Genomic DNA, 12,348 nt, shown 5'->3' on the forward strand with positions numbered 1-12,348 from the left:
AGCGTGACTCGTTCGTTCTCGTCGGTGGACCATGGGGCACAGTCGGGGGGGGGCACGGTATTACTTAATTTGACTCGTAATTTGCGATTTAAAATTCCACGGCATATGGCCTCTTGCGAGCGGGATATCATAAATACCAATAAACGCGTGTTTCGGATTACGTCATGCGATCGACCGCTGAAAAAAAGGAGGAAGTTATCGAGAACCGCCGCAGGTGATGGTCGTATCGGACTCGGCAGAGGAATTGCGTAATCGACGAGTTTTCATTTTCGCGCGTGGGACATTGGTGTTTGCAACGGGGACATTCCCCTGCGCTCTATCTTAAGGGGGTATACTAGTGTTCCTTCTCAAGAATTCTTTCTCGAGAATTTCCCGAGAAATTTTAAAATTTGCTTATTTCTGATTTCTCGAGAAATACTTTCTTTCTCGAGAAACTTAAGTCCAGGACATCGCCGTCTAAAATCGAGAGACTTTCGGATATGTATGCATAACTTCCGAAAAACAATACTTTTTTAACTGAAACTTTTTTTTTAAGTAGTTCATAATACTATGTAAAGATAGTAAAAAAGACAGGAAATTTCATCAAGCCGTTAACTTCTAAAAAAATCCACAAAATGTACACATTTTCCGAGGATTCAAACGAGTATACCCCTTTAACACGAAGCCTGACGAAATGATCCGAGGTGGTAGTTCGCTTTGTTCAAAACTTAAAATAATAATAAATGCGATATTACAATTTTGTGGAAATACTTTTGCAAAACAGAGCTACAGTAAATTAGAATAATTTAACAGTGAAAACGTTTCGGTGATCACCCCCATTCGTCGATGCTTTGCCAAAGCTAGGAGGGAAGCATGATTATTTATGTGCCCGTCCGTTGGCAGCGTCGAGGAGTTTGAGCGCGTCCGAGAGGGATTCTCGTAATCATTTTCCAATTACAACATTAGTACACTTTGAGCAGGCTGCCAGCAGGTTTGACCAGTTCGTGTATCTAGAACTCATCGCCACTTTCGTTCTCCCTTTTTCTCTCTCTCTCTCTCTCTCTCCCGCCGCTGGGGGAAGCGACGGCCTAAGCTCCAGAAAATCGTCGGAATAGTCGATTAAGCTCTCAGACGGCGCAGAAGGGTTTTCGGAGGAAGGTTAAGCCGCGCACCGCAGGAGTGGGGGATGAAAGGGTTGCGTAGCGCGGAAGCTCGCCATTATATTCCCATTATAATCCCATCAGGGGACTCCTCTGCCTAACTGGACAGCTACGAATAATACGACGTATATACGCGCCTCTACCTTCCATTCGGACCGTTCTCAGCTTTCTTCAGCCCGCTGGCTCGTTTATTCGCCGCGATCTTTGTTATTAATTTCGAATTACACGGATTCGTAGGATTTCCCAGGGGAGGAATGCTGATACAACACGTACCAATTATCTTACAATCCATTCCCATCGCGGCATTAGTTCTTTCTCTTTAATCTTTGCCCTAGGTACGTTTCACAAAATCGTGGAACTAAAGCAGCTCACGTTTACATTCCGTACGCGGTGCAGTGGCGGCGAAAAGAAAGTTTGAAAGCCGCGTCTCAACGCGTCTGCATAACTAAGTTAATACTACTGCGATGCTACTATTTCTAATAATTCTTCCTAGCGGAACTATCTTTATTTCGGCAAGTGCTATCGGCGGCAGCGTTGCTTCTCGAGATTCAGGAGACGAGTAGCTAAACGCGCGAATCCTTCGCCGGCTACCGCGAGGATAGCCCACTTCGGCGAGGGTTGCAGCTGCCCGTTCGCGAGCCGAAGAATTCCACTCACCGCCCGTGGCTGCGCAGAATGCTCCCCGTAACAGCAGCACGCGGGCGGCGGTACTTCCGCTGTAGCCCACGTGCAAGAGCACTCGATCACGCGAGGGCAACTGAGCGAATAACAAAAGAACGTAGACCGAAAGAAGGAGCAGAAATGGTATCGAGGCGAAGGAAACATTAACGACAAACACGATAGAACGAAAAGTCGAGCGAGGGAAGGCGGCAAGGAAAGGGAGTAGAGGCGGAGAGTGGACAGAGTGGAACGAGAATGAAACGAACAAGGGGGTAGAGCGGAGGAAGGTGGAGGGCGATTATGACGAAGGGAAAGCGTACGAAAGAGTGTAGAGGGGGAGAGAGTAAAAGGAGAGGAGGAGGATGCAGACAACTCTTGGCGCAACTACCCCTACTCGCGGCTCCTCCGCTTCCTTCTCTTTTTCTGCCGGGCATTTCTCTCCTCTTTATCTCAGCTGGGCCCTCGCCTCCTCTCTCTCTCTCTCTCTCTCTTCCCTCGACGCGCATAGCGCCCATTCCTCTCGGCCCCTCTCCCCTCCTCCGTCTCCTCCACCTCTCCTCTTTCTTTCTCTCTCGTTCCGTTCGGCCAATTCCTCGTATTATACCAGGTTGCGGCGTGGAATGCGGGCGTCCTTCGTTCGCTTCGAGCAGCGTCCAACCGATGAGCCCCGCTAGCGTTATCCTTCGCCGGTCCTTCGCATGCGCTCCTTAGGGCTCGGTAAAATTAACCTGGAATACTCGGGCCCGAGACGCTCCTCGGGCCGCTCGGCCGGCTCCGCTGCTCTCTTCCCTCTCCGGACGGTTTCGTTAAACTCGCTCACGCGGCTTGCACCAACACGACGTGCCTTCCTCCGCGTATACGCGCCCTCTCCTCTTGGCTCGCTGTCCATGCCCGCGCGCGCGCATCCATGTGCGTGGCCACAATCACGATCGGGAGAGAGAGGGAGCAGGCGCGGGGACGATCACGACGGCATACTTCGTGCGGGTTTCTCGGGCTTATTGACGATGAAATTAAGGCGATTTGTCGAAGTAGAACGGTTTTATCCGGGCCTCGACTCGCGCACCTTCGAGACCGCGGAGGGACCGCGTTCCTCGCCTTTGGCCCTCGACACGCCGCGATTTGCTTTCCCGAGGCACGCACCAGGGTGATTTGCCACGGTGGTTCGGGAATTCGGGGCGTGCGGTGGAAATTTCACGGGGGCAACGAATGAAATTGACGTGGGTCGAGGAATTCAGGGGCGTGCAGTACCCACGGTAAATTGAATAGAAAAACACGATATATAGTAAAAATACTATCCGGTTATGTCCCACTGTTCACTTTCAGCCATTTATCGTTCGATGTTCCGAGAACGATACCGTACATATCTTTAGTCTCAAGTTTCAACACACCATTCGGATGTTCGTAGCGGAGTTACGTACCTCCCGAAAAATCCTCGGTTCGCGTCGAATTGTGTCAGGGGCATTCTGCATTCGCCTCTCCGAATCTGTTCATGGCTAATTTCAGACGATCGAAGTGAACTCTTCGCGTGTCCTTCTGAAGACGTTCTTTTTTTCTTTTTTTTAAAACATGTTTATTAACAGGAATATTGTACATTCAACATAATAAAAGGTGTTAACAAACATTATAAAAAAAAATATACCTAACAATCTAATCTTATGTGAACTAGATGACTAATTGTTCCAAATGGTGGAAACTCTTAGCAGCGCTTTAACGGTATAAATTCTTAGGTAATACAATTTGGTATCGGTAAATTCTAAAAAAGAATTGCACGTCTAGTTCCACAGTAGACTGAAGAAACTTAAACTGAGGGGGGAAAAGAAAACTAACCAGAAAGAGGGTGAAAAAACCCCAAACTCAATCCAACTCCCAACCATAACTATAACTAAAACTATTCTAAACTTATAAATAAAGTAAAAAAAAAAACTAATATATACAAAAGAGCGCCAGAACCGGATTTCCATACGGATACGCCCATTATATACGCTACTTAAAAACTATTCAGACTTAATATTTCAGTCTCTCCTGTTCTGGTGATAAGCACGGCGAGCAGCTAGTTCAGCCATATGCGCACTCGCGTTTGAAAGCCACCAGAATTTCTGAAAACTCAGGTGGTGGAAGTCTAAGCGGTCGATTTTGGGAATGGCCATAGAAAACATGGATCTATCACGGTTAATAATGGGGTGTTCGTGTGTGAACGCAATTCTCTTATCGGCTTTGTTCCGACGCCAGTGGAAGATTATTGGTTTATTATGCGCATCTTGAATTAAACCCAGGCAGTCGCACATAGGAAAGGCCTGTGGGGTCAGGTAACCCGTAGATAATTGCCTCGCAGTTGTTATAATATCCTGGTGTGCCAGGGACTGGATGACCGTATTGTCAATATTTGGGAGATTGCTGAAATAGTCCCTAGTAAGGGAAATCAAGAAAGAATCAATCCTTGTGATATTCGCCGTATCGTAAAGAACTCGGTTCTTCACATAATGCTGCCAATCAGACTCCGGGGTGCGGTATAATCTAAGACAAGCTCTAAGGCACTTTCTTTCAAGAGCTCTGGCCCTCTCCATGGAAGTGTGATTAATATTCCATGTAACTGGAGCCGCATATGTAATTATTGGTCGAACCAGCAACGTATATAAAATTAATTTGGCTTTTTTGGAGAGGTGTTTGTTATAAAAAAGCCTGCTATCCTTCTGAAGACGTATCCAGGACATTCGGGGCCCTGAATTTCGCAATTTAAACGAGGAATGGTCCTGTTTCTAGCCACGCTACGAATTCGTCCGCACCCTGTACAACATTCCTCCGCGTTCTTCAGACTCCCCCGTCGAAACCGCTATTACATCCAACGATTGACGCTGGCCAGCGACAATCCGTTGGGATATCTGCGCGCGATAGACGACTGTTTTCCTCGCCATGCCGGAGATTATTGCGGTAAAATATTCAGCGTTGCGGAAAGCAACACGCGATCTCCTCTCGCGAACACGTTTCCCTGTACAAGCATCTACACTCGCGGATGGCATCCGTTCCTCTCGTACTTCTGAATGGCGATACTTTTTCACCACGTACGCGCGGTTTATGTTCGATCGCTGGTGCCCGAGCGGAATCGAATCCCGCGTCCAACCGGGGTAATATAATCTAACGTTCGCCCGTGTGTTGTAGGTGCACCAGTGTGAAGCCAGAGGCCCGAGGGTTCGGAGAACGGGAGAATCTAGGTATGTTGCCTTTGCAATATTCCAAACAGAGCACGCGCCTCCTCGAAAACCACCGCGTAACTTGGGCTGCGCTGCAATTACCGAGTAATTAATAAAACAGGAGTTTTGATCGCCTCGACGTCATTAATCCCGAAGAAAGATTTCCGTCGGCTCGTTAATTACCAGTGCCTTCGAACGCTCTGTTAAGTTATGTAATTTATGTGCATACGGTTCAATTATTCGCGCAAAAATGGGGGGCGGGGGACGTTGAACTGGGCATTGGAAACCTGGAGTAGACGTACATTTTTCGGAGTTTATTAACCCTTCGTGGCCACACTGGGTCCAGTAGACCCGCTTTTTAACTTTGGAGCTTGATACCGGTAAGTTCCTGGTTTTGGAATGGCAATGACCTGACATTTTACGGAAATTTTAGGTTTCCTCTTCCTGTGGAGACCGTCAGTTTTTGAATCAGAAAGTTCATTGGTGAGTGGCAGCCGTTAAAAAAACATGATTGTTTCAGTAAAAAAAATTAGCCGGGTCCGTCGGACCCAGTGTGACCACCGTGGAACTTTACAGAAGTGTGACTACGAAGGGTTAAATACTTTGCAGAGGGTGACTAATTCTTATTAATTTGGCAACGAACAGGCTTTATTAGATCGGTGCAAAAATTCGTTTGCTAGGCGATGTCAAGTATACAGAAATGTCTTCTTTACTACTAGAAACGTGGCAGCAGGTCGTAGATAGCCGAGGAAAATAGTGTGATTAAAAAAGCATGTAGATACCTATTACACAGCCTGTTCCGCGATATATTCAACAGAACTTTTCCCACGTGTTCAGCAAGTGATTCTGAATAAAAAATGTCACACCTGTGCACCTATGTCTATTTCGTTCTGTTAGCCAATTGCATCGGAAGTAACAGGCTAGACACACTTGCAGCAAAACGGTAATCCAGACGTAGGTACAGTGGTCCCCGGATTATTGACATGCTTTTTTCCCCGGGTCATCGGGAAAGACCTTACCACCCCACAGTTTTGCTTCCTCGGTGCGAGCGAGGGCCTTCGGTCCCGGGTAGACCGCCCGTTGACTGCCGAGAGCAATAAAACCGTTGGGTCAGGTAAAATACCCAGTAGAGAAAAATAAAATGTTCATGTTTTTGATAAATGTTCGTGAAAGTGTTACTAATGGGTTTTTTAGGATTTCCCAATGAAAATGAGTTCAAATATGGAGAGTGAAATATTTTTAGTGAACGTCACTACGTTGACTAAATGTTGCAATTCACACACTGGAAAGTGTCTCCTTTTTAAAATTATTACACACTATGTAATAATGCAGAAGAGAATTTAACGGGAGGTTTCGGTCTAAAAGTCGATTTTGTTTATTTCATTTTTCGAATGCTCAATCTTTTAGGAATATTTGTTTAAAAGGATTTGTTGAAATTCGTAATATTCCCGAAGTTATAGGCATTTGAGTAGCGGCAAATGCATACGTAACACCCGGCACTCACGTAAAACTTTAAACGCGTTTTTCTCGAAACAGTGTTCTCAAAACGGTGGGACCTGTATCTCCAAAAATTATTATCCGATTCGACTGAAACTTTTTTTACTTTCAAGAATATACTTCTGGCTAGGGGGGAAACCAGAAAAAATTACAAAAACTTGAAAATTTATAATTTTCAAAGGCGTTAAAAGGACGACAAATATAGGGGGAAAGTGATTTCAAACTTCAAGTGTCGTTATTTTCTAAAAAAAATGTCATTTTGTAAATTTTTCTGGTTTCCCCCCTAGCCAGAAGTATATTCTTCAAAATAAAAAAGTTTCAGTCGAATCGGTTAATAACTTTTGGGGATACAGGTCCCACCGATTTGGATCAATTTTTTGACGCCTTGACTTTAACGACTCCCCAGTGCCGTCTGCAATGATTAATTATAAAACAAAAAAATATATTTCTGTAGCTTAGGGCATTCTTAATACAATGCAAAAAGTCTCATTAAATTATATACATTAGTTTTGCTTTAATTAATTCCTAAATATCATCTATTTTTTTGGGCCCTAGACCGCAAGATCCCCTTAAATGGAGAATATCAACGACTTCACCAAATTGTAAAGTGTTTACCTAAGATTGCTTAAATGCAGCCTCATTTTCTAGGACATAAACTCACCAATCCATCGCTAATACTTCCATCAAAGTGTAATCAGTAACATGAAAATTTTCATATTCAATACTGAATCTGAATTCGCCGTCTACCGAGGGTCTCCCGCTGGTGCGCTATTTCACTCACTCTCGGTTTACGTCGTTCAGTCTCCTTGTCAGACGGTCGAGCGAGGGTCCTGACAAGGGTCAGTTTATTAGGCGCAAACTATTTCCCCTGCCCCGGTTTATCGAGAATTCCCCGGTCCCGAATCTTTCTCGATAATCCGGGGACCACTGTACCTACTCTCTCCCTTTCATGTTGGAAAACTTCGTTGAACACATCTGCGCATTTGTACCTTTAATAAAGATATCGGCGCGATTTAGCCACCTAATATCCTTATCGGGAACGTGTCTAACCACGCGAGTAATTGAAACGTATGAATCACATCCGGCCGCGTCGCGCGGATATTCGGATCAACGAGCCAGCATCTGGCCGACGGAAAATTGTAGTCGCACACATTTCTTGCCGCGGCGCGATCGTTCCATACCGCTTGATCGATGGTATCCGTAATAAGAGTAAAGACCGCGGCCAGTCGGTTCCTATCGACGTTAAACGGCCCGGACTGGCGTAGCCGGTCATTTCAGTTTGTTCGTTTCCACCGAGTCGTGCAGCGTAAAGCCTAGGTTTCAATTACGTGCCGTCGATCCGATGCGCGCCCCGTCTGTGTGGGTATGCACGGAGATGCGAGCGCAACGTTCCATCGGATGCCTCGTTAGCTCGGGCACAGTCGATGCAACTAATACTTACGCAATTAACGATGCGTCTTATGGACACATAGGTGCACGGTGCCGGGAAAGTCAGTCGCCAGACCACGCGGTCTTATTCGTTTCGTCTCGTCTGAACAGAGAGCAACTGTTCCCCGTACGGAAACCGCGGAAACATGAATTGCGCTCTGCTGTTAGGGTGTATTCTCATTCGACTGCGGCCTTTCCAGCATAAACGCGCGTTCACCAACGGCTTCGCTTTACATGGCTGGCATCTGCTTCGCGAACTCGTTTATAATATTTCCTGGATGTAGGCTAGGGCGTAGATTCTTCGCTTAATATCGAAGAAGAGTTCGCGAAACGAACGTCAAGGATATAACCTTTAGCTACTCGTTAACGTTCGTTTATATCGGATACGTCACAATCGAATAGGCTAACAAGGGAAGACCCCGATCCCGGAAATTCCAAAAGTTCTGAAACTTTGTGAATATGTAGGGGATTTCCTCCTGATTGCAACGCAATTTTTATTTGCTGATCAAATTCACTATGAGGTGAAGTTAACCCCTGAGAATTCGGCCATTTTTCGATTTTATTTTGTAACTCGCAATCCTTAAGAGATAGAGAAATTGTTTCAAGGCAAAAGTTACTTCTTTTAATTGGACCTATCGAGTGGAAAAAAGTTTTAGCAACTGTTTTAACAGGCTTAGCTTGGCTAAGAAATATGGCAACTGTGCTGCGAAGTCTGGAGCAACTTCACACGGTTTTGCATTCGTTTCTTGAACATTAATTCTACAATATTTTATACATGCGGTGTCTTGATTCTAGATTCTGGATCAGTGATCAGCCACCTTTGGCTCGTAGTGGGCCAAAAGTGGAAACCTAATACTCCACGCGGGCTGCAATATTAAATACTTAAATATATTACTTTATCATAGAATTTTAATTTATGAATTTGTTATTTTTTATATAGATTTACAATTGAAACAGTTGCGGGCCGCGGCTTGCTCACCACTGTTCTAGACTCTGCTCTAGACCATACTCACGAAATCTTGCGTATATAGTAAAAAAAATTTTTTAAAAAAAATTAAAACCGACTTCAAAAACATAAAAATGCACTAAAACGTAAAAAATAATTTAATCCCTTGTTTAATCTACGACTCTCATATTTTTTAAGCCGGCGCTAGATTTACACAGTGAAAATGATGAGACGCCGACTTAAAAAATATGAGAGTCGTAGGTTAAATAAGGGATTAAATTATTTTTTTTACTTTTTAGTGCATTTTTAATTTTTTGAAGTCTGTTTTAATTTTTTTTTTATTCTTTGTCTTTTTAGTTTTATATAGATCGACAGAACATGTTTAGGAGATATGCGTGTACTTGCATATCATAATAATAATTACGTGATAATAGTCTTTATTATTATCCAGAACTGGCAAAGTATTGAGTCAATATTGACGCAGTGTAGAACGGGACGACCGCCCACTTTCGAATAAAAAAAAGATTATCAAAACGGTTCATATGCTGAGGAGTTATGCGAGGACAAACATAAATAATGAGACGAAGTTTGAATTAACCAGTACTGGCAAAGCATCGCTCTCTTTCGAATAAAAAAAAGATCATCAAAATCGGACAAACATAAAAACAAAATGCATTCGGATCGAATCTATAACCTCCTCCTCTTTGAAGTCGGTTAAAAAGCGTTCACGAAGCGGATGCAAACCGTGTGAAGTTGGTCCATTCTCCCCGGTGTACTCGCGGTAGTTAGAACGACTTCTTTTCAGCCAGGTGTACCTGCATGGTTTCCCAGGCAATCTCGAAAGTCATTTTTTCCCCCGCGTGGCCTCGCACAATGAACCTTCGATGCTTTTCCCCCTGTGGTCATTATCATCGATCGGATCACGCGTGTCAGACGATAACCATGGGAACCGTTCTATCCATCGGTATGCATATTCATGAGCCTTTCATAACGCGGCCCGTTTCGCGCAGCAATTACCACGGATTGATTTAGTTTCTTACCTCATTGTTATTCTAATATCGCGTAATAACCTCGCGTCGTTAAGTGTTTAATAATCGGTAGGAACGCGGCCAGTTCTCGTTACCGCGTATACGCGGAATCTCTAGTAATTCCTGTGTCTCTATTTTCTTCGTCCAATTAATTACGCGCGGCTGACGTTAACGAGAGACGATTTAACTGGAAACCTGACGTACTAGCTGCTCCAAAAGGGTCAATTATCTTCTAACGACTCCTATGCATCGTTCTATCGAAACCACGAAGACTATTCAATAAAGACGAGCATAATTGCCACTATATAATTACGAGCATAACTCCCATAAAAGATTACAACTATTTCTTCGCGCTCGTTTCACTTACATCATAAAGCACACCTATATACCATTTCATACTTATCGCAGAAAACTCTTTTCATTACCACTAATGCTACCTTCTACACCATATCGTCCACTTACCTTTTATTCCTTTCTCGAATTTCACCACACAACCCTTCAGAGCTCATTAAAATTTACCGGGACCTCCAAACTCAACAATTATTTTTTTTAATATCTAAACTTCATTATATGATTACTTCGCGGTGCGCATTTACGAAGAACTTACATATTGAAATTCGCTATCTACCTGTGCAGCGGTGCATTATTATTACAATGTTCACGCAAAGCCTTCATAAATATTTCCGTAGTGCCTCCGGTTGCCACTGAAAAACAGCGTTCACCGTAAATTCGCGTGGAATGCTATGCATCTCCGTGCGGAGTGCATCCGTGCAACAGGGTGCACTGCAAGTGCATGTGCACACGCGAGCGGCCAGCGTTCGCTTGCAGGTCGACTCTCCCTCGGCGTGCGCGCGCGTGAATGAGCGAGTACGAAGTTTATTATAATGGCGTTATGCGCGTTATACCACCGTTGCTCGTTAGGCACGTATGCACGGTATGAGGAAACGGAACGCTGGTCGTTCCCCGTGGAAACTATGTGTGTCTCGCGAGGTCGAAAAAAATCAGCCGGTGGCTATCTCTCCCGCGGTTTACCCCATACCCTATGGGGGGGGGGGGATCGCCTCGCAACGCGCGCATTACCCAGTGTTCCCTGACACTGGCGGAACACCGACGGCGTAATTGAGAAATTTATCTCAGAAACTCCTGTCCGATACACCAAGTGCATATAACACTCGGTCCTTACAAGTTCCACCCTCGATCACGACCGACCGTCTAGCTCTAGCAATGCACGAGGCCGGTGTTGGGGCATTTATGACCCACGCTAGGCGATTCCTTAAGGGTAGGTTTCGGTCTAGAGCCCCAAAAATAGGTGATCTTTAGGAATTAATTAAAGGAAAACTACTGTATATAATTTAATGAGACTTTTTGCATTGTATTAAGGATGCCCTAAGCTACAGAAATGTATTTTTTTGTTTTATAATTAATCATTGCAGACGGCACTGGGGAGTCGTTAAAGTGAAGGCGTCAAAAAATTTATCCCAATCGCTGGGACCTGTATCCTCAAAAGTTATTAACCGATTCGACTGAAACTTTTTTATTTTGAAAAATATACTTCTCGCTAGGGGAGAAACCAGAAACAATTACAAAATGACATTTTTTTTAGAAAATAACGACACTTGAAGTTTGAAATCATTTTTTCCCTATAGTTTTCATCCTTTCAACGGCTTTGACAATTATAAATTTTCAATTTTTTTTCTGGTATCCCCTCTAGCCAGAAGTATATGCTTCAAAATAAAAAAAGTTTCAGTCGAATCGGATAATAACTTTTGGAGATACAGGTCCCACCGTTTTGAGAAGACTGTTTCGAGAAAAACGCGTTTAAAGTTTTACGTGAGTGCCGGGTGTTACGTATGCATTTGCCGCTACTCAAATGCCTGTAATTTCGGGAATTTTACGAATTTCAAAAAATCTTTTTAAACACGTATTCCTAAAAGGTTGAGCATTCGAAAAATGAAATAAAAAAATCGACTTTTAGGCCGAAACATCCCCTTAAGTAACAGTAAGTCGAAAGTATTGAATGCAATTTGATTAAATAAGAGTCCGTTTTGGAGCAAATCGAATTTGAATATTCTTCTCACTTTTGCAGCACTATTTCGGAAACACCCTGTGTACTTTCAAGTACTTTGTGATTGAGTTCGAGAAGGTCAATGTTAGTTTTAATTTTGCCGAATTGTTTATTTGGGGGCAAAAAGAAATATATAAAGGTTGAGTAAAATGTTTAAGTGGCGATTTTAATATTGGCACTTCTTGAACCCAACGCAGATTTATTAAACGGAATTATTCAGTTTGAATGGAATGCTCGATGGAATTCCTAGTCTGGCGTAGTTGGGAATTCACGTCGACGTAAGCGACATCGGAAAGTCCCGGCGCACATTTCTTTGAAACGTTAATTAATATTCGTCGTTGAGCCGCCGGTTTTCAATCAAGGTAGCCTGTGTCCGCGGTGAAATTGAAATTGGAAT

General features: G+C 43.9%; 1 protein-coding gene across 4 annotated transcripts in view; it reads left to right on the plus strand.

Annotated features, from left to right (window-relative positions):
- The window catches only part of LOC143367423 (protein expanded), a 111,582-nt gene that overhangs the window by 24,864 nt on the left and 74,370 nt on the right, over positions 1 to 12,348 (plus strand). For 3 of the 4 annotated variants that reach the window (XM_076809221.1, XM_076809226.1, XM_076809222.1), the window contains exon 2: positions 4,956 to 5,008. The exons of the other annotated variant lie outside the window; for it this stretch is intronic. The gene's annotated coding sequence lies outside the window, so the exon portion shown is untranslated. The remainder of the gene's footprint in view (positions 1 to 4,955; positions 5,009 to 12,348) is intronic. 4 annotated transcript variants of the gene reach the window in all.

This window comes from Andrena cerasifolii, chromosome 3, assembly GCF_050908995.1.
Source record: "Andrena cerasifolii isolate SP2316 chromosome 3, iyAndCera1_principal, whole genome shotgun sequence".
Classification (NCBI taxonomy): Eukaryota; Metazoa; Arthropoda; class Insecta; order Hymenoptera; family Andrenidae; genus Andrena; species Andrena cerasifolii.